This window comes from Meleagris gallopavo, chromosome 6, assembly GCF_905368555.1.
Source record: "Meleagris gallopavo chromosome 6, MGAL_WU_HG_1.1, whole genome shotgun sequence".
NCBI lineage: Eukaryota > Metazoa > Chordata > Aves > Galliformes > Phasianidae > Meleagris > Meleagris gallopavo.
In genome coordinates this window covers 19,530,708-19,549,605 of record NC_139409.1, presented here as the reverse complement: position 1 = coordinate 19,549,605, position 18,898 = coordinate 19,530,708, and positions in this window count along the sequence as shown.

Sequence of the window (18,898 nt, the reverse complement as noted above, 5' to 3'; positions counted from 1 at the left end):
ACTCATAAAGCTCCAATTTTTTCAGGGAAAGGAAAAGAAAATCTTTACAATAGAATGCCTGCAAACAGCAAATATGATATAGATAGAGAATAAATGTCATCTCAGAAATGATGTGTTCATAGACACTGCTTTATGGTCAAGGTTTTTTTGCTGCCACTGGAGATGGCAGCCAGCTGCCGCTTGGCCTGCCCTCACCACTAGAGCTCTTCCAGAAACATGGTGCTGGAGTAACTTTGCTTGAAACAACAAAGGTAAACAAAACACTAGAAATAATTACCTTGAAACTAATTCTGATTTCTTACTTGTTGCAAGATGTGTTCACACTTGTCCATACCAGTAGCACTAACCAGACACAAAACATGAGTTGCTGTGCATCAGAGACAACATAGGCACTCAGAGAGATAGGCTGAGTACTTCAGTACTGAGTACACTGGTGAGTGTGGGCAGCACTGCCTCTGTGAGGGCACAAGGCATGGGAGTACTGGGGAAGTTTCCAAGCTTGTCTTCTTCACTCTAAAATTACGAAGCTACCAACATCGCTACACCATGTTTTGTATATCACCTAGGCAGTGTGGATGCCAAAGCTGAAAGCACTGGCTCAGAAGGGCTGATGTCCACACAGGTGCTGCTAGCTGTGGTGGTTCCATGGACACCATGGTGTGGAGAGCTCTGCCAGCTTGTACAGGGCTTTTGCTATCGTGTGCAATATTTAGTGTTGTCCTAATGTCATCCCGGATTTATTATCTGATGATCTCATGCTATTAGATCACATCTTGGGCAAGGAAATCTCCGACATATAGATCAGATGTAAGGATATATGGAAAGTAGTCTCACCATTGTTTATAATTCTTTTTCCTAACCCTAGTCAGCATTTGAGCTGGTAATGTATAAAATTAGGGTCCTCGTCCTCTTTCAGATCTGAGAAAGAAAGTGTTCATTCATCAGTGACTGCGAATTCAACAACATGCATTGAAACATCATCATCATACTCTGAGATGGCAGCTTTTATAAAGACTGCAGAGTCAAAATGAATTGTTCTGGACAGGTGCTTCATTCAGCATATTTGTTTGTCTTATCATCCCATCCCTCAAGGCTAAGGGCACAGAACATCCAGGTTTGCTTCTGGTTATTTACATAACTACTAAGAATAGTCATAATCTTCAGCTTTGTAAGTTGTCATTGTCATCTGCAGCTGGACAAGAGCATACAGTAAGCAGCTCCAACTTCTGTAATAACACATCTTTGCATACATCCTTGTATACACAGGTGCTGCTCTTCACATGTCCTTTTTATTGAGATTCACAAGTAGCTGTGCCAGGTTCTTCCTGTGGCACTAATATCAGAGAAAAGATGGATCATCTGCTTCCTTAAGCTTAGGAGTTTGCCCCCATCAATCTCCACCATGCAGCTCTTAATGCCTGATAGACTACATTTAGATATGATGGCAACTTTCATGTTTTATGTAAGAACTTTGTCTTCAACTAAGACTTCATTGTAACTCATATTCCAGATTTGTTTTATCTACTTAATGTCAGAATACAGTTTAAATAATATCTCAGAACAATTTAAAATTTATGTAAGAAAGATGCAGGCTTTAATTCTGAGAGCACAGCAAGGATGTGGCTCAGATATCAGCTTCAGAGTTTTGCAATGGCTAATTGCAAGTGTTAATACATCCCCTCCCATTATATCAACTTCTTAAGCCTGGACTTCTTGAAGAAACATAACCCAGATTTAGAGAAACAGTTTCATCCTGCAATAGCTCCTCTAAATTTTCAGTGATGCAACCAGATAGAACCGAATTGGAAAAAGATGACATTTCTAAACATATCCAAGTAGGAAATGATTCAGTAGTTCCAAGGAGAGGAGCCAACTGTGAAAGACCATTTGCAATATGATCTATCTGGAACCCTAAGCCAACCTTTTGTTTTACGAGCTTCTAATCTTTCTACTCCAATGTGTGGTGCTTTCCTTTTTCATCAGAAGATTTTGATCACATGCTGGTTACTTTTGCACCTGGTAGAAAGAATTTGCACTGTAACTTTCTAAGGAACCCAACACAAAGGAAACTTGGGGTCCCTGCCCTCTGCTTGCACAAACCCCACTGGATGCCCGTCAGCCCAGGACAAGGCAGCAGCACACAGCTGATGTGGACTGCTCATCACTAACGAACTGCTGCTATTTGAGCGATAAGACTTTGACCTTGGAATCAAAATGTTAATTTGAATTTGTTGCAGGAATGGTCACTGAAGTATGCAGGTCATGTGGACTCTTTTATAACAGCCTATTTTACAGCACATTGAGGTATGGCATGCTCTGTGAGAGCAATCAAAAGCTTGTTTTACCTAATAAGGAAACTGCTGAGGCAAATGAATAACTGTACTGTTTTCCAATACATTTCACAGTGATTATTTTTTCAGTTTTATGAGGCATGCTGTGGTTATCTTTGAGATGGGTTCAGTGTACCAGTGCTTGACTTTAAACAGAAAGCCACTGTCATCTTTGGGCAGATGGGTGCAGGCACTTGAAAGCCCAAAGCTCCCGTTAGCACTGATTGACAGGATTCATCTAAACCTCCCTCTTGTCCCCATTGCTTGCTTCTCGTCACAGAAATACCTACTTCTTCTAAACAAACTGATGTTTTCATTCGATACTTTTATTTAGGAACTTGCTTATCTGTGATGAAGAAGTTTAAGTTTCATAAAAGAAAAAATGAAGTCTAATTTCATTTTTCTAATTTCTTCTCCATGCAGTCTTGAGGTTTCTACAGATATTATGTAGTGTAGGATCTGAAGGTGTATCTATCTGGTGTGCTGGTTGAAGGGCCAGCTGTAGTGTTTGCTCTTCAGATGGTTTTGCATCATGACTCTGTCCATGAAGAGCACTCCATAAATTATATATATTAATATTAAATACTTCCTGCTCTTCTCTCTGACATCTGTAAATCACTCTTGGCTTTCTTATTAGCATTAAATAATGCCTATCTTCAGTCTAACATCTAAAAATTGCTACTGGGTTTTTTCTTCTTGAAATTGCTGCTGAACTGGCAGAAAGAATGTGTCATTCTACTTTTGCAACATGTTAGTAATTTAGAGTGGCACTGAGATATTAATTAACAGCCCATGACTGAAGCATAGAGTACAGATTTTTTTTTAATTTCAGATGTATATCAACACTGACTTTTGTACTGTACTTTACACATCAATATTCAAGTCTCCCTCTTAGGATCACAGCTTCCCTTGCCAGCAGCCATGGCATCAGTCCTAGCTGCTTGCACAAAAAGTTAGGAACAGTGACATTTATGCTTAGCAAGTGTCGTGTTTCTTTTCATCATAATGGAACAATCTGTAAGCCCTTGTAAAACCTGTTCTTTTGCCCCTTGAACATCCTTTTCAGAATTATGTTATTAGGGATTCTCAGTACATGATCAGACTAAAAAATTTAGAAACAACATTCACATTTTACTTTATTTCTGATTTGATCTAAAAAGTTACCTTTATTTTTCTGGAACTTTGCAGTGCTACCATAGCAATTTCCATAGTGTTACCATATCATATCTTACTGAACTGAGGATCATTAGTTGCTGGGTGGGAAAGTCACTAAAAATGGATACAAAAGATGCTGCTGAAAACTGAACTCAGAATATTTTTCCACTCATCTCCTGAGTACAATTAGAATACACATTAGAGAGAAATTTAAAAGAGAAATAAAGCGAGGGTCCTCTTGGACAACAGAGGAAAGCAGTTACCCCCAAAACGTTACTGGAAACTGATAGTGTTAGTCTAAACACCATCACAGTCTGCAATCAAGCAATTACTCTTTCCTTTGCCTGATTATTTATAGCATTACTGTGCTTGGTTAGATGCATGAAGTGCTAGGCACCACATGGCTGAGAGAGCAATTCATTCTCATAATATCACAGTCAAGTCTTGCTTGTGCTTCGCCAGTAGGAACTGAGTAAACACAGAGCTTTTGCCATTCACCTTCTCATTCTGACTGCCTGGATCTCTGCAGTGCCCTGCTGAGCCCTGCAGGATGGAGCTGCTGGCACGCTGCCGTGATGGAACAACTCTAGGATGCAGGAGCCTCACACAGCAGCCTGCAAAGTCTTTTCCAGGTCCTCTTTGTAGAGCATGGTTAATTGCCCTCAGATCACAAGAACCCCAGCCTATATGCGTACATCAGGCGGATCAGAGAGCCAAGGGCACCGATCCTCTGCAAAGCAGCAACAAAGGGCATGAAACTTTGCACCGAGCCCCCTGCTCTGCACTGGTGAGGAGGCTCTTGCATCACACTGACAGCCCGCCAGCAGCCAGGGCAGGATTCCAGGCATAGGTTTAGTGCTTAGGATGAAAGGTGCCGTATAAGTGTCAGTCATCGTGTTCCCTGCTGGCAAGGGGCTAGGCGACTCATTTTATTACCAAGGCTATTCCTAGAAAATGTAAGTGCCTTAGAAAGGGAGAAGGGCTCCAAGTATGAGAAATCCTATAGTCTGTATAAAGGTGCCTTAGGTATCTCAATTAAGTACTGATGAGATCCTGAGTGATTAATGACCAGAGGAAATAGCAACTGGTTTATCTTACTTGCAGTGCAGTGTCACCCAAGAACCCAGCAGGGGGACCAGAGATCTGCTGTGCAGGAGGCCCACATGCAGAAGTTTTTCCAAACAGAACTGTGGGTCTGTAGTATTTTACAAACTGTCTGAGAAAGTCTTCGACATCCTAATTAGATAACTCTAGAACAAAAACTTTTTTTTTTCCTACGTGTACTAATTCACCTATTAACAAACTTTCCAGCTCATATGAAAAATTTGCACCCAGCTGGCATGTATCCTTTTATTTCCTTACACATTCAAAAGAAGCTGCATCAACATAGCAATTTATACTCTGAGAATGTTTTTAAATAAGTCACCTTGTCAATTCCATTTTTGTCTGCTTTGTGGTGTGATCTCAGGGTGCACAAGCTTGATTGCTTTCAGATTAATTTAGACCAGAAGACACTCTTCTGGACTGCACCTAATGTGCTCCTGGTGGCTGCAGCACATTAGGTACAGTCCAGAAGCATGTCTTCATGCTTAATTTAATCTGAACCTCCTCCGCCCCCCTCTCCCCACCTCAAATAGCGTGGACATCGGATCCCATGTGCCAACTGTTTCACTCTACAGGCCTGCTCCTGTTGCATGGCACTGCTTGCCAGTGTGGGCGTCCATTCAGCCTCGCCAGCACGACTCATCCTGATTTATGCATCTGATGATCTGCTCAGCAGTATGGATCCCTGCAGCTTCCGATTCCCTGGGAGCATGTCAGCTGACACGTCTTCAGGCTCTTCAGGCCTTCAAGCTGTAGACTTCAAACTCTGATCTCACAGCCATATGTCAGGCCGCTCGTGCATTGCTCCTCCTCTATGCCCACACCACCCCCAGCTCCTTCCTTCATGATTCCCCACATTTTATCACTTCTTTACACCTGTGGTGGCACTCAGGCCCTATTCCTTCCTGAGATATAGTCTGAAATCATTTGATGTATCAAAGGATAGGGAAGCTAGAATCTGTTGAGTTAGCAGGCTTGAGAGAGAACATTGTTATGCCAGAAGGAATTCTGGATGCAGACAGACAGTTATTTCACCCATTTCAGTTACCCACCTACCGTAGACCTGTTTCTATCTTCTCTGCTTTTCCATTTCTTCCAAGAACAAATAAACTCTGGAGCAGACTGCTTCTCGAATCCCAAGGATTGGCTAAATGCCCATATTCAAAAATTGCTCCACTTCAGATAGAAAAAAAGTCATCAAGGTAATATATGGACTTGAAAACTCAGCTATAAGCACCTGTTCATCTCTTCATAGATGAAGTTCAGTTGAGTGCATCTTGATTCTAAAATTGTCCTGTCACTACTGGGAATGTTGGCTCACAGCAAAGGAAATGAGCAAATGAAGCAGTGCTGCCAGACACAGTGCTGTGAACACTGAGCGTGTTGGGAGCAGAGGGACGACTCACTACACACTCCACAGCCACCAACAGATTTTACTGTCATACTTCATTTTCCACGATGTTCAGACAGAGGAAGGATGCATCAGAAAGACTACTCACATCTCACCTGGGGCTGCACAGAGGAAATGCCTAGTTTTATGTTTTCATGCATGAGGATAAGGTTTTCAGACTTGAGCAAGCTCCCTTCTCAAAGCTCCCTTTGAGAAGGGAGTTTTGCTGCTGCCCCCTCAAAATCCAGTGCTGAAAACTCAGCGTGAAGATAAAAGGGAAATACTTCACTAAATGAGAAAAAATTTTAAATGTGTGCTCATGGAGTCTGAACAAAAATCCCAGATCCATTTGTCCTAAGCTCCTTCAGAGAATGCCAGTGGCAGAAAATAGGGCAGGAACTCATCCCTCATTCAGAGCTGTTAGACATTCTCCCGAGCCCTTAACATATTCTTCTTTCATATAAAAATCTCAATTTTAAAGGCCAAAAACAGGTAATAAAAGACAATTTGAAGCTATTTATCCAAGGGGAGTGTGGACTATTTACCCAGAGGCAATGACTCAAATTCAGGTCTCTCTGCAAAGTTCAGGAATTCAAACGAGCAGTTACTGGCACCTGGCTTTCTCTGAACTTTTGGCTTGACAAATCCAGTATTTGTTTCCCATATTCAAAAACTAAAGATTTTTTGCAGGAAAAAGTCTGATTCTGAAGTGAGAAGCTCAACGTTCCCCACAGTGCATTGGGAAGAGGGATGGGAAGAGCCATCCCTCTGCTGCTGCAGTGGGCCTAAGAAGACTCCTGCTGAAAAAAAATGTGGCTTCAAGAGAAGGCAGGCAACAAAACCTGTTAGATCAGCTTTTATTATAGAACAGCAGAGCTCCATGAAAGGTGCAACAGATCCTTGCTTTGTGCAGTGATCTAGAGAAAGGGTTCTGATGCAGCCAGGTGGAAGAGCATGTTTTCTTTCAAAGTGTACTCTTTCTTTTATTGTCCCAACTCACTGTCTTTAGAGCCACTCAGGGCCCAGAGCCTTTTCAGTTCAATTTTCTTATTTTCTGTCACTTGCTGATCCCAGCCCCCCTCCATCCCCAATCCCATTCACCCTCAGATACCTCCTGCTGCTATTGTTCCCTACTGTAAAGAAAGAAAAAAGCACACCATCCCTCCTTGCAGACATGTTATCCCCTATATGATTTCCTCTATAGAGGTCATCTCTCACTTTGCTCCCACACCTCTTGCTGCCAGTTGTGCCTGCAGAGCCTCTGCTGGGTCCCAGTCAAAATAACTGAGATTCTTAACCAGGAAAATAACTGGTCTCTTTCATCTCTGTTGTCTCAAGGCTTTCAATAACTGCCTTTCCAGCAGTTATTTATTGCAGCTAACACCACACCTGTTGCCAGTCTAGCTCACTCTGCAAATGTAGAGCACCTTTGGGGAGCAGCTATGAGGGCAGCCCTGCCATTTTTCTTGTACTACATGAGCCATGGGGCTCCGTGTGCACAGATCTGTTCCTCACTGGAATCTAAGAGGCATCCATTGCCAGAAGCACGGATCCTCTTCACAGTCAACACACTCAAGTGTTTTGTTTCTTCTTCCAAACAATATTTTAACCAACAGCTGAATATCACTTTCTGATAAAGGTTTTATGCTTTACCACAACATTATTATTTCTTCTGTCAATATCTGAAGTAATTACGTCTGCTTTTTCTAATACTGAGTAACTCTACTACTGTTCCTCAGTGTCAGAATACTTCTTGATGTTGTTTCCAACATACAGGACCAACTGAACAATTTTCCTACCATGCAGACAGTTACAGACCACCTCTCATGTACACCAGGACAAGGGGCCACGACAGACTGAAGGACGCTGGCTTGGGGCGATACTGCCAGCATCAGACAGCATGCAGGGGGCTGAGTGGGCTGCATGGCTTTCTTCCCTCCCTCGTGTACTGCAGTCTTTATTTTTACCTTTTGTTGTAATAATGACTCACTGCCCTTAAAAGCTGTAACACAGAATTCTCCATTAGCTCCCAAACCAGGGAATGCTCCTTGACGCAAGGAGTGGAAGAGTAAACAGAATTAGACTCTAAAATAGAATAGTTTAGAAAAAGAAAGCAGCAGCAAATAAAGCATTTCATGGAGCAGAAATGTATCAGACAAGTGGAAAAAAACAACACGGACTGTTACTGTTCTTTGGGAAGGCAACAGAAAAGAAAGATGGCCCCTAGCTGTGTATTTTTAAGAGTATTATCAGGAGAGAGGCAGCATGTTCTCATCTAAGCAGGATTGCACAGGTAAGCATTGTGGCATTGACATCTGAGCCAATGACCAGTACACAGTGAGGTACTGATGGGACATGTCACATCTAAGAAGAAAGGAGGACTTTGGTTCCTTTTACAGCTGATAACTCAATCTGAGGGAAAAAAAACCCAAACCAACTCAAGCATAGCAGAACTGTAACCTATCCCATCTCAAAATGCAGTGTTTGCTTTTGTTATACTCACTGTTCCAGAATAAATTGTAATGAGGATCAGACATTGAAATCAGGGGGGAAAAGAATAATCACCAGTCCAATTTAACCTGAGAAAAAGCAGAGACTATCTGGCATTAGCAAAACAGAACCAGATGCGACTGCAAGAGTGAGAAAGGAAAGACGATGGTATTACAATACAGGGTGCTACCAAACCCAAGCACAAGGGAAACATGGATTGCAAGGATTTTTGCAGGCCAGCATCCAGACTTTGGACAAAACTGTTGTACCTGTGTTTTTTGTATAGTTACGTGTGAGAGCTTGCAGATCTGGTCCATAACAACGTATCTTTAAAGAAAGAGAGCCTCTCAGTCTCCAGATTGAAAAAGAATTTTTCAAAAGGAAATCCTGTGAGCAGAATACCACCCCAAGTGCAGGTATCCCTATTAAGTACAGGTTTGTATCAGCTTACTAATGGCTTCTGAACTAATCTGAGATCTCAAAGAGAAAGCCTTATGTTGCAGAGCACTGGGCACAGCCACGCTGCAGTGGGTGTGCAAGGGCATCATGCAAAGGGTAAGAACATCTAGAAAACTCATTTTTATGGAGTGAGATACCACACATGCTCTAAAGTGGACAAGAGGTCAAAAACCTATTCTCATTAAAAAAATGACAAGAGCCTGTGCAGACAGAAAGTAAACGCACAGATAAAAAGAACAATGGACAAAATAAAGGTATAGAAACAGCAAACAAAAGGTCTAACTCAGAGCAAGCAGACAAAGGCAGAAATAACAAAAAATGCTGTTACTATTAACAATGTAAAGAAAAGAGGCTTATGTTTTATGCATAGTGCTCAGTACAGCATGAAATGAACTTATTTGTGCTAAATATATATATCGCATCTGGACTATTATTCCCACTGCTTAGAAGTAGCACCGTGACAACGCAAGACCCCCAGCTTGCACTGATCTGCTGGCCTCCACAAACCAATCCACCACTATATGGGTGGTGATAAATGCAGTCCCATAGCATTATGATAATTTCAGGTCCTTTAAAAATGAGTATAAACTGCAGTCTGAAGCCTGGCTGAAAAACCTCACTGAAAACTGAAGTCGCCAGAAGGACACTGGAGGAGACGGGTGAGAACAGAGCGGGGACTGAGCAGAGCAGTGCAGGAAATGAATGGAGCACTTCTGCTGACCATGAGATGCTCCGAATACCCACCAAAGAGTCACTGGGAAGGCTCCTGGCCACAGTGCTGTCAGCACATCCTGATTTTAAGCAGATTGCAGTCTGACAGGTGGGAGATGCAGTTCTCCCCCACCCACTACAGTTCCCTCTCAACAGAGAGGTGTCTCAGTTACCTGTTGTAGCCCTGAGCTCTCACGGATCAACTGCCAAAACACACTATAGAGCAGAAAATTAAATTAGATTTCCTTCAGTTTAAGGTACAATCTCAAAAGCTACACCACAAGTTGCTGTGCAAAACGCAGCTCCCCATGCCACACGCTCAGTGTCTGTTGTGGGATGTCGTGGGCCTTGGGCAGTTTCATGCAGATCAAAGTGTGCTTATGGCAGAAAACTCTTTCCTCAACAAATAGGTTTCTCTGTTTCCTGTGCATTTCACAGCATTTCCACTGCTGACCTTTTAAAACTCCTGTGATAAATTGCTTGGAGGAGCAGCCTTTCTGTACCTTTTTGTCTCATTAAGATGTTTAAGTAGACTTAAAAAGTATATCATTTGGACAATACCCGGGCAGCAGAGATGACCTCTATTCTGCTACCTAAACAGAACTGCAGACAGAGCACAGTTTTCTTTAGATGTATGTTTCAGAGGGATGCTAAGAGGATTTCACAGCAGGAGGTTGGAGATTGCAGAAAAGGATGCTGCATGTGAAGGCAAGTCAATTGTTCGCTCTGGTTTTGGAACAGCATGCCCATTTTATTCTCTCAGTCCTTCTTTGACTTTTAGAAGTTAATGGTATTTACAACATTTAGGAATGAAATGTGATTAACAGCCACTCTCAGCCTGAATTCCTGTGGATTTTACCCACTCATCATTTCACCACAGACCCAGGTATTCCCGGTTGGCTTCTGCCTCAGCATCTGTCTGCTCACACTCCTGAAACTTCACTTTGCTCACGTTTTGTAGGTACCAGCTGGAGGGAGAATTTGGGCAGGGGCCCACTCAGAGCTCATTTGCAGCAGGGCAGCTGGCTGTGAGTCCAGCATGGCAGGGACATGCCCATCTCCTGCTGCCACCCTCTTCTATTCATTTGGCTGCTCTATACAAGCACTAATTTTCAAAATAAATATGTCTTTGAAATGTTACTGCCTCTTTTTGATGTGGCTGAAATTCATAGAAAGAGGAGAATTAGGCACAAACAGAATCAGTTACAGATGCATCGTGCCTTAAGAAGCCGCATTTGATGTGGGACTCTGAACCCTCTGGTAGACAAAAACTTAGAAAATATAGGGCCAGTTTCCACTTTGAGAGCTCACCTGCAGTGCTTTCCTCCACCTGCTCCATTTGGAGCTCAGAAGTCACGGAGGGGATGTGGAGTTTCTTGAGGTGACGGTGCTACAGCAGAGATACAAGCTGTCTGCTGACAGGGTAGCCTGCAGATGGTGTGCATGCAGAAGGTCCCTGCCTGCATACCTGCAGCAATACTGTTTGCAGAGCCAGCTGCAGCATGCTGTCTTCACAGCCAGAGGCTAGAGTGGGCCTCACCTCCACCTAAGGTCAGTATCTGCAATAGGTTAAAATAACCGAGCCCCTTAAGCATCTGTTTCTCCCTCTCCAGGGAATTTGGGGTATCCACCTGTATAATCAGTGAATATAAAGATGCTATAATTATGAAGTAAACCAGAGAGTGTGGTTAAGCAGGCTATAATAACAAATAAGAGACTAAATAGAAAGCTTACCCATGTCCTGGGCTCACTGCAAAACTCCAGAGGAGAGGGATCTCCAGAAGAGATCCTTCCCCACTGGTGTCAGCTCTTAAACGGGTCTAGGAGAGGTGCAGCCAGGCTCCACCCCTTCCTGCAGCACAGGAGAATTGCCTTCACCTGTGCTCCCTGGCTGACTCATTGCTCACCTCAAGAGATCAATCAGAGGTTCAGGCCATGACTCAGCAGTTCCCATACAGCACTGGAGTTGCAAACATCTGCACCGTAGAAACCTGGTTAGGTGAAAGGAATCTCACCTTAAAGTGTGGTCAGTAACTGCCCTTTCATTTTACTTCCAAGCGAACATACTCTCAGAAAAATGTAAATAAGAATAAAAAACGTGATAAGTCTTTTTAAAGTGTAATTTTGCCACAAAATGCACAGATTCAAAATAAATCTTTCCTCTTGGTAACAACGTTGTCAGCATTATCTTGACAGGATGCTATCATTCAGCTTGTGATTGCTGAAGTTCCAGTGGAGTAAGAGAACTGCACTTCATTAAAATCCACTTCTCTGTACAACTACTGCCAACACCACGAGCTGTCTCTGCAATTAAGAAAATGTAAAATGATCCCCCGCAGAGAAGAGTACAGTAGCAATGAGGGATACAGTCAAGTCCAACTCTAAGCCAGCAAATAATTTTCTTTTTACAGCTTCCCAGAAAGGACTTGGCAGGGGATGTGAGCAGACAGTGAAGCACAACACATTGGTGAAGGCAATCAAACTACTTCTCTGCCTTACTGAAAGGCATTTCACTAAACTGCACTCCACAAAAATAGATTCTATATTTATTTGTTCAAGAATAAATATGTTTACTCCAATGAGGGATATTTTGTAGCTATACTGAAAGCTTGGAGCAGTCACTGTTACCCAGAATGACCATTTTTGCCCCTTTGCCCCGCAGAAGGAACACTGCTGTCTGGTTACAGATACTTCTTACCCTGGAAAACACTGCAGTGCATAACATGTTTTTCTGCTGGATTCTCATTATCACACATTCTGATCTGCCTGAGGCAGCTATTAAACTCCTTGTCAAGTTGCAGCTTACGTTTTGACTGTGAATCATATCTTCTTTTAGCTCAAATTAACTCTGCATTTCAATACTCTGAAATAGATACCATGCAATTAAAGCATTTTCAAAGCATTAATTGATACTTATGGCAATAGTTGATTTTGTTGTTTTGTGTCAGAAAAGCTGTTTGTCTGCAGATACTGTATTATTATTATTGTTTTGGTGCACCCCTTAGCTTTATGTTCAATAAACAGCACCAAATCTTTATGAAGACAGTGTTATGTTTTCAGTGTCAGAAGGGACTCACACGTAACAGAGGAAAAAGGAATTGTCTTTGCCATAGCCTGAAACCAAGTAAGGCTGAATACAATGAAATGAGAGTTGCTGTATTTTCAGTTTGAAAACAAACAAACAAACAAACAACAATCTAGAGAAATATAATACAGAAAACTTAATTCAATATAGAAAAGAAAAATACATATGATCCATTTTATGTACATAAAGGGCCATGTAGCAGTTGGTGTAACCCAGCAACTTTCAAAGCACTAAGCTAATTCTCACCACATGGCCATGTGGTCCACGTAAGTGTCAGAAAAATCTGTGAAACATGGAAATCTCAGTTTACTTCAGATATAAGATAGGCATTTATCTTTGGAGCTAGTTTATTTTTACTGTATCCTGTTGTCAAATCCTCATTCCTACCCTCTAAACTGTTTCTGTTTTCTCATCCAATTTCTCGTCTGTCACAACACCAAGCTTCCAAGTGCATTTCTTTCAGCCAATCACACTTCCTAGAGGGCAGAATGCTGAAAAATGAGATAGGTGAACAGTTAGAACAAGGATTTCTTTAACCCCATCTACATACTCAAACTGAAAGTGATGAACCAACACCAGAGTCCTGACTCATGGCAGGAGCTGGGTTTCCTTTGAAGTTCTGTCCCCATAACTGAGGGGAGCTGGAGGATATCTGAGTTTGAAGCCAAAACCTCCTGGCTCCTCTCTCCTCCAGATCAGCTGAACTGGTAGCAAAACCCCTACTACACAAGGGATTTCCAAAGGCTTCTTGGAAGTAGCTGTGTCGGTGTTTTGGATGAATCTTAAAGAGTGTTCACACTACAGAGCTGAGGTAAATCAGGGCTCACTTCCTGTTATGCAGAATGAACCAAATGTTCCTTTGGATTTGTGCAGTGCAAATGGATGCATGACTGCCATCACAAGGAGCTGGCTGGTGCCTGGCTCAAGCTCCCACTGCTGTGCTCCACATTCCAAATCAAAGGCACCAGCAAGCAGATGGACTCTCATTCTCCACTGCCACAATATGTCAGATGTTTCCACTCCATGCCTTACACTAGGATGAAAGAAATTAATCTGGGATAAAAGATGGCATGGTATTGTAACTGTCAGCGGAGGGCAAAATTAATACAGTGGAATGTCACTGAATGAGACATTGGGGACCATCTGAAGTCTGGGTTTAATTAATTCTTTGCCTCTTCTCCCCCAAGGAAAATTCTCTTTATTACCATTTTTTTATACAAGGCAGAAGGCCAGGAAATCTTTTCTCCATATTTAATGACCACGTGCTAAGCAACTGTGAGCTTTTCTGTCCCTTGCTCCCTGCAGTCACTTCCTACTCCCCTACTTGGCAGGCTCCACTCCATACTGCTCCCTCCACAGCTTCCTTCAGCTGGTCTCTCTAAAGCCTCCCCCTGGCAGCCGGCAGCCTCTCCTCCCACTGACCCCATTCTGCCAAACCTGCGGTCCCATACAGCAGCTGTCTCTGCATGGGAGGCTCTGCCGGCCTGCACACAGCTGGGGAGGTGACATCACTCTCACTCACCCTCTTCCACTCCGCTGTCTATACCCACACCTTCAGTCTCAGACAGTGGAGGTGAGGTAGTTGGGATTCTCCTACATAAATAATGCATTTTTGGACAGAAAAATGCGTTTTCACAAAACAAGAAGGTTTCATCTTGAGCTAGTTCAGAACACAACCTCCTTTTCCAGCTTTGTTTTTCTAATTCTTCTTATGAAAGGAATGCTAGTATTTCTAGTGTTTGCATAAATTCAAAAACAGAAATGCCAGCATTTCTGCTGCGGTTTAGCCCGGCAGGTAGCTAAGAACCATGCAGTCATTTGCTCACTCCTTTCCTTCCCAGTGGGAGGGGGGAAAGAATCAGAAAAAAGTAGATCAAAATAAAAAAAATTAAGTAATGTAGAGAAAAGGAAGATGACAGTTATATATACAAACACGTGTGATATGTATATAAATACACACACATACATATGTATTACAAGTGACGCACAAGCAATTGCTCATCACCCACCAACCAATGTCCAGTTACTCTCCAAGCAGTAGCAGGCTGCCCAATGAACTTCCCTGCTTTTTCAAACTTTCCTTCTGCATGATGTCATGTGATATGGAACATCCCTTTGGATGATCATTATGGTCCTTTTCAACCCAGGCCATTCCATGATTCTGTGATTCCATGATTTTGCCCCTCCCAGCTCCTTGTGCTCCCCCAGCCCCCTTGCTGGAAGGGCAATAGGAGAAACTGAGAAAACTGAAATATCTTTGGCTCTATACAGCACTGCTCAGCAGCAACCAAAAATATTAGTGTGTTATCAACATTGTTTTTCTCCTAAAACCAAAACATAGCATCACAGCAGACACCATGAAGAAAAACAACTTTGTCTCACATGGAACTAAGACAATTTCCCATGAACTACGCATTCTAATTTTGAACTGGTTGTTCTTAGGAAAGCCCTTCAAAGAGTCAAGTCCTCAATCTTGCGAAAGTCAGTGTAATGAATCATTGAATAACAGAATCATTTGAGTTGGAAGGAACCTTTAAAGGTCATCTGGTCAAACTCCCCTGTAATGAACAGGGACACCTACAGCTAGATCAGGGTGCTCAGAGTTCCATCCAGCCTGACTGAATGACCTCTCTGGGCAACCTGGTCTGGTGCCTTACCACCCTTATCGTAAAAACTTCTAAATCTCTCCTGGTTTAGTTTGAAACCGTTTCCCCTTGTCCTCTCACAATAGACCCTGCTAAGGAGTCTGTCTCCTTCTTTCTTACAGACCTCCTTTAGACACTGAAAGGTCACTGTCAGTTCTCCCAGAGCCTTCTTTTCTCCAGGCTGCACAGACACAGCTCTCTCAGCCTGTTCTTCTAGGAGAGATGTTCCATCCCTTGGATCATTTCTGTGGCCATCCCCTGGATGTGCTTCAATGGGTCCACATCTCTCCTGAGCTGAGGACTCCACATCTGGATGCAGTACTCCATGCCACCGAGGCAAGGCAGCAGAAGATCTGGTCCCATTATTAGTGGTTCCAAAACCTATGGCAAAATCCAGCTGTGAAACTTTAATGCCTGATCTCTTCAAGGTTTTTCTAAATTGTCACATCTTTTCCATGCAACATCTCAAAATGCATTATCTCAAAATGAGATGCGTTCTCTTGGTAAAGACTATACCAATAGGATAACTGCTACTTAGAGATCTGTGTACTGACACAGTAATTATTTCTCACTTTCCCACGGAAGAGGAGTTGCAATGGGAAACAGCATTGGTTAGCCTGAGTGGTGCTCTGAGGGCTTTTACTGTTATCATGAGACTTGATTTTCTTCCTGTGGTTTCTGAAAAAGAAATACTGAAATAATATCTTGATTGCAGCTGACTTCAAAGCATGACCAATTACCTCATTCAACATGCACCTGTTACAGGTCTTTGAGTTCCTTGTAAATAATAAAACAACTTAACCCAACTTGCAATTTGAGGTTTCCAGGTTTTATTATAGATGCCATGGATTTGAAACAAAGCATTCCTTGCTAAGGAATATCTTGCTAAGATAAAGTAACTGTTTAATATTATTAAAACATGAGTAATATCTTACCTCAACTAGAGGAAATGCTACTTGAGTCTAAACATTTTTGAGCACAACAGTCACAGCCACGCAGGGAAACAGGAAATAAACATCGATGAAAGATCATAATATGAAGGATGCTGTGGGCCTGCAATGGGAGATTATCCAAGTAATAACAAAGTTAAAGCCACCTTCAAAGTGGAAATCTCTCAGTATCAGCAGAAGGTGCCCTGAAGGCTGAAGTACCACCTCCAAAGTGAAGTAGAAGAATCTTAAGGCAGAAAGATCACTCAAAAGGTCTTGGCAAGGAGAGTCTGTAGCAGCTTCTTAGCAAGCACTTAAAAAAGAAATATACCTGAGCAGATTCTCCTCATACTGTTTCTGTCAGAAAAGTTTAAGAGCACTACTAGTCACCAACCTTGCTGCTAGTCCTAAGAACTGTCAGGCCGCCGTTCCTCCCTGATTGCCTCAAGACTGCAGTGAGGAAGAATGTTTCATGTTTTGAGCATGCCAATACACTGCGTACCTTGTATTTCTCTTTCATGCATATTTCATGTAATAAGGTTTCATAGCACGGAATAAATTAGAACATACAGACCATGCTGAAAAAGATGGTATGATGAAGATGGAAGACAGGATCAGATTTGCTGCCAGAACTATTTACAGACGGCACCTGAAACCGTGAGCAGCCTTACTTCTCCTGCTTGATTTCATGCTCTCAAGACAGAACCAGATCAATCCAAAAAGCTGTTTCTTCCAAGAAATTATTGACACCTCAGAATTAAACATCCCCAAAACACTATGGGTAAGTGTTAGATTTTTTTAACGTGTAAAAACCAGCACCTGCAAACAGTGCAATTGCAGGCACACAGTGTGCCCAGAGATGAAAACCAGAGCAGATGTATAAATGATACCACTCATCAGTGAAGCACGGCTCATGTGTCCTCTCAATACCGAGGGCTTAATAGCAAGCTTGTTCCAGTCACAAGCGCAGCAGCTCCAGGAGTGACTCTGACTCAGAAACACAGTCTGCTTTTCAGTTCCCTAAACATACATCCTGCATGCTGTCCTCAGCACACGCCTGCAGCTGTCCACTCTTTGCCCCACATATTGTCAGCTCCACTCTTCTCTGCTCACTCTGTCTTCTGCCCTCTAATGCCACTGGTTGTTCATGTGCTGTGGAGCAGGACACGGTGCCGGACCTTGCAGTGTGAAAATTAAATGGGCCATAGTTGTGCTCAAAGTTGAGAAAGAAACTTTACAAGCAACAGGGAGGTGACTTACCTCCATCAGCATTTTAATGGCTCTAGGATTGCAGCAAATATACAAAGGACTCTGAACTGACCAAAAAAAAAAAAAAAAAGCTGCTATTTCCAGGAGACCCTGTGATTGTTCTATCTCCTGATCCTGCACTGATCAGGATGCAAGACAAAAAGGAAAACACGCTCAAATATAGAATGCATTGAGAAAGATACCCGGAAGTATAGCTTCAGATGGGAGTTGAAATCACTGTTATCTTTCCTACACACATTTGCAGCTAAAACTAATGATCAAGAATGAAACTGCCATAGACCAGAGGATTTCACACATATGCCAACCACAGAAATGTAGTGGCTTCATATTCTGTAGAAAATGTCATAATCATGTTGTAAGTAACTATACAGGTGGAAAAAGCAAACAAACAAACCTCCCAGACTTTTTCATGCAAAACAGGCACTATTTAGGAAGTAATCACACTCATAAAAATATTAGTATTGAGTATTTCATCTTCAATCACTGGAAGAAGTTATTTCTAAAGAATGTAGCCATTGCACTGATTTAGGAATACCAGAACGTAGTGTTTTTCCAGCTGTGCACTACTTCTAATCCACAGCAAAGCAGGACACAGAGAAAACATAAAGTCTTCTCAACCACACACTCATTCCCACACAGAGACAAAAAAAAAAAAAAAAAAAAAAAAAGAGTGGGGAAATATAAATAATCATTCAAAAAGTACCTTCATTTTGGTTTCATGGCAAATGAACAATGTCTTTGCAACACTGCCTAATAGGTTTTTAAGCTGAGATGATCATTCCATCATTCCATTCTAAAGAGTTGAGAAACAGAGAAATCATTCCCACCTTTTTTCCAAGCTGAGTTACATGTGACAGTAACGCATTTCTATCAGTAACTAATCATGTCTACGCATTTCTTCAAAAACTCTTCAGTACTATGTCTGAACATAGTGGAATTCATAGAGTAATAGACAACAGCAGTCACTGCCTATGGATCAGAGTCAAGATCTGAGCTATTCTTACTGTTTTGAAAATAGCTCATTCTTCTGCTTTATTCCTGTTAAAACATTATCAACTTTCTAAAGATGTAATACCATTATCTTTTAGTAGCTGTACATTGTTCTCAAGATTTCCAAATCCTTTTCAAGCACAATATTATTGTAGTAAGTATGGAGAACAATTTAATAATTAATCTCCATCTGATTTAAATTACTACTAATACTTAGAGTTGATGGAGTATGAATATGTTCAAAGATGTTCTTATCTTGAGATTAGATGAAATTTCTATTTATGATCATTTTTTTTCTGAGAGACCCTTCCATCACTGCTGGCTGTGATGTAGAGATAGGA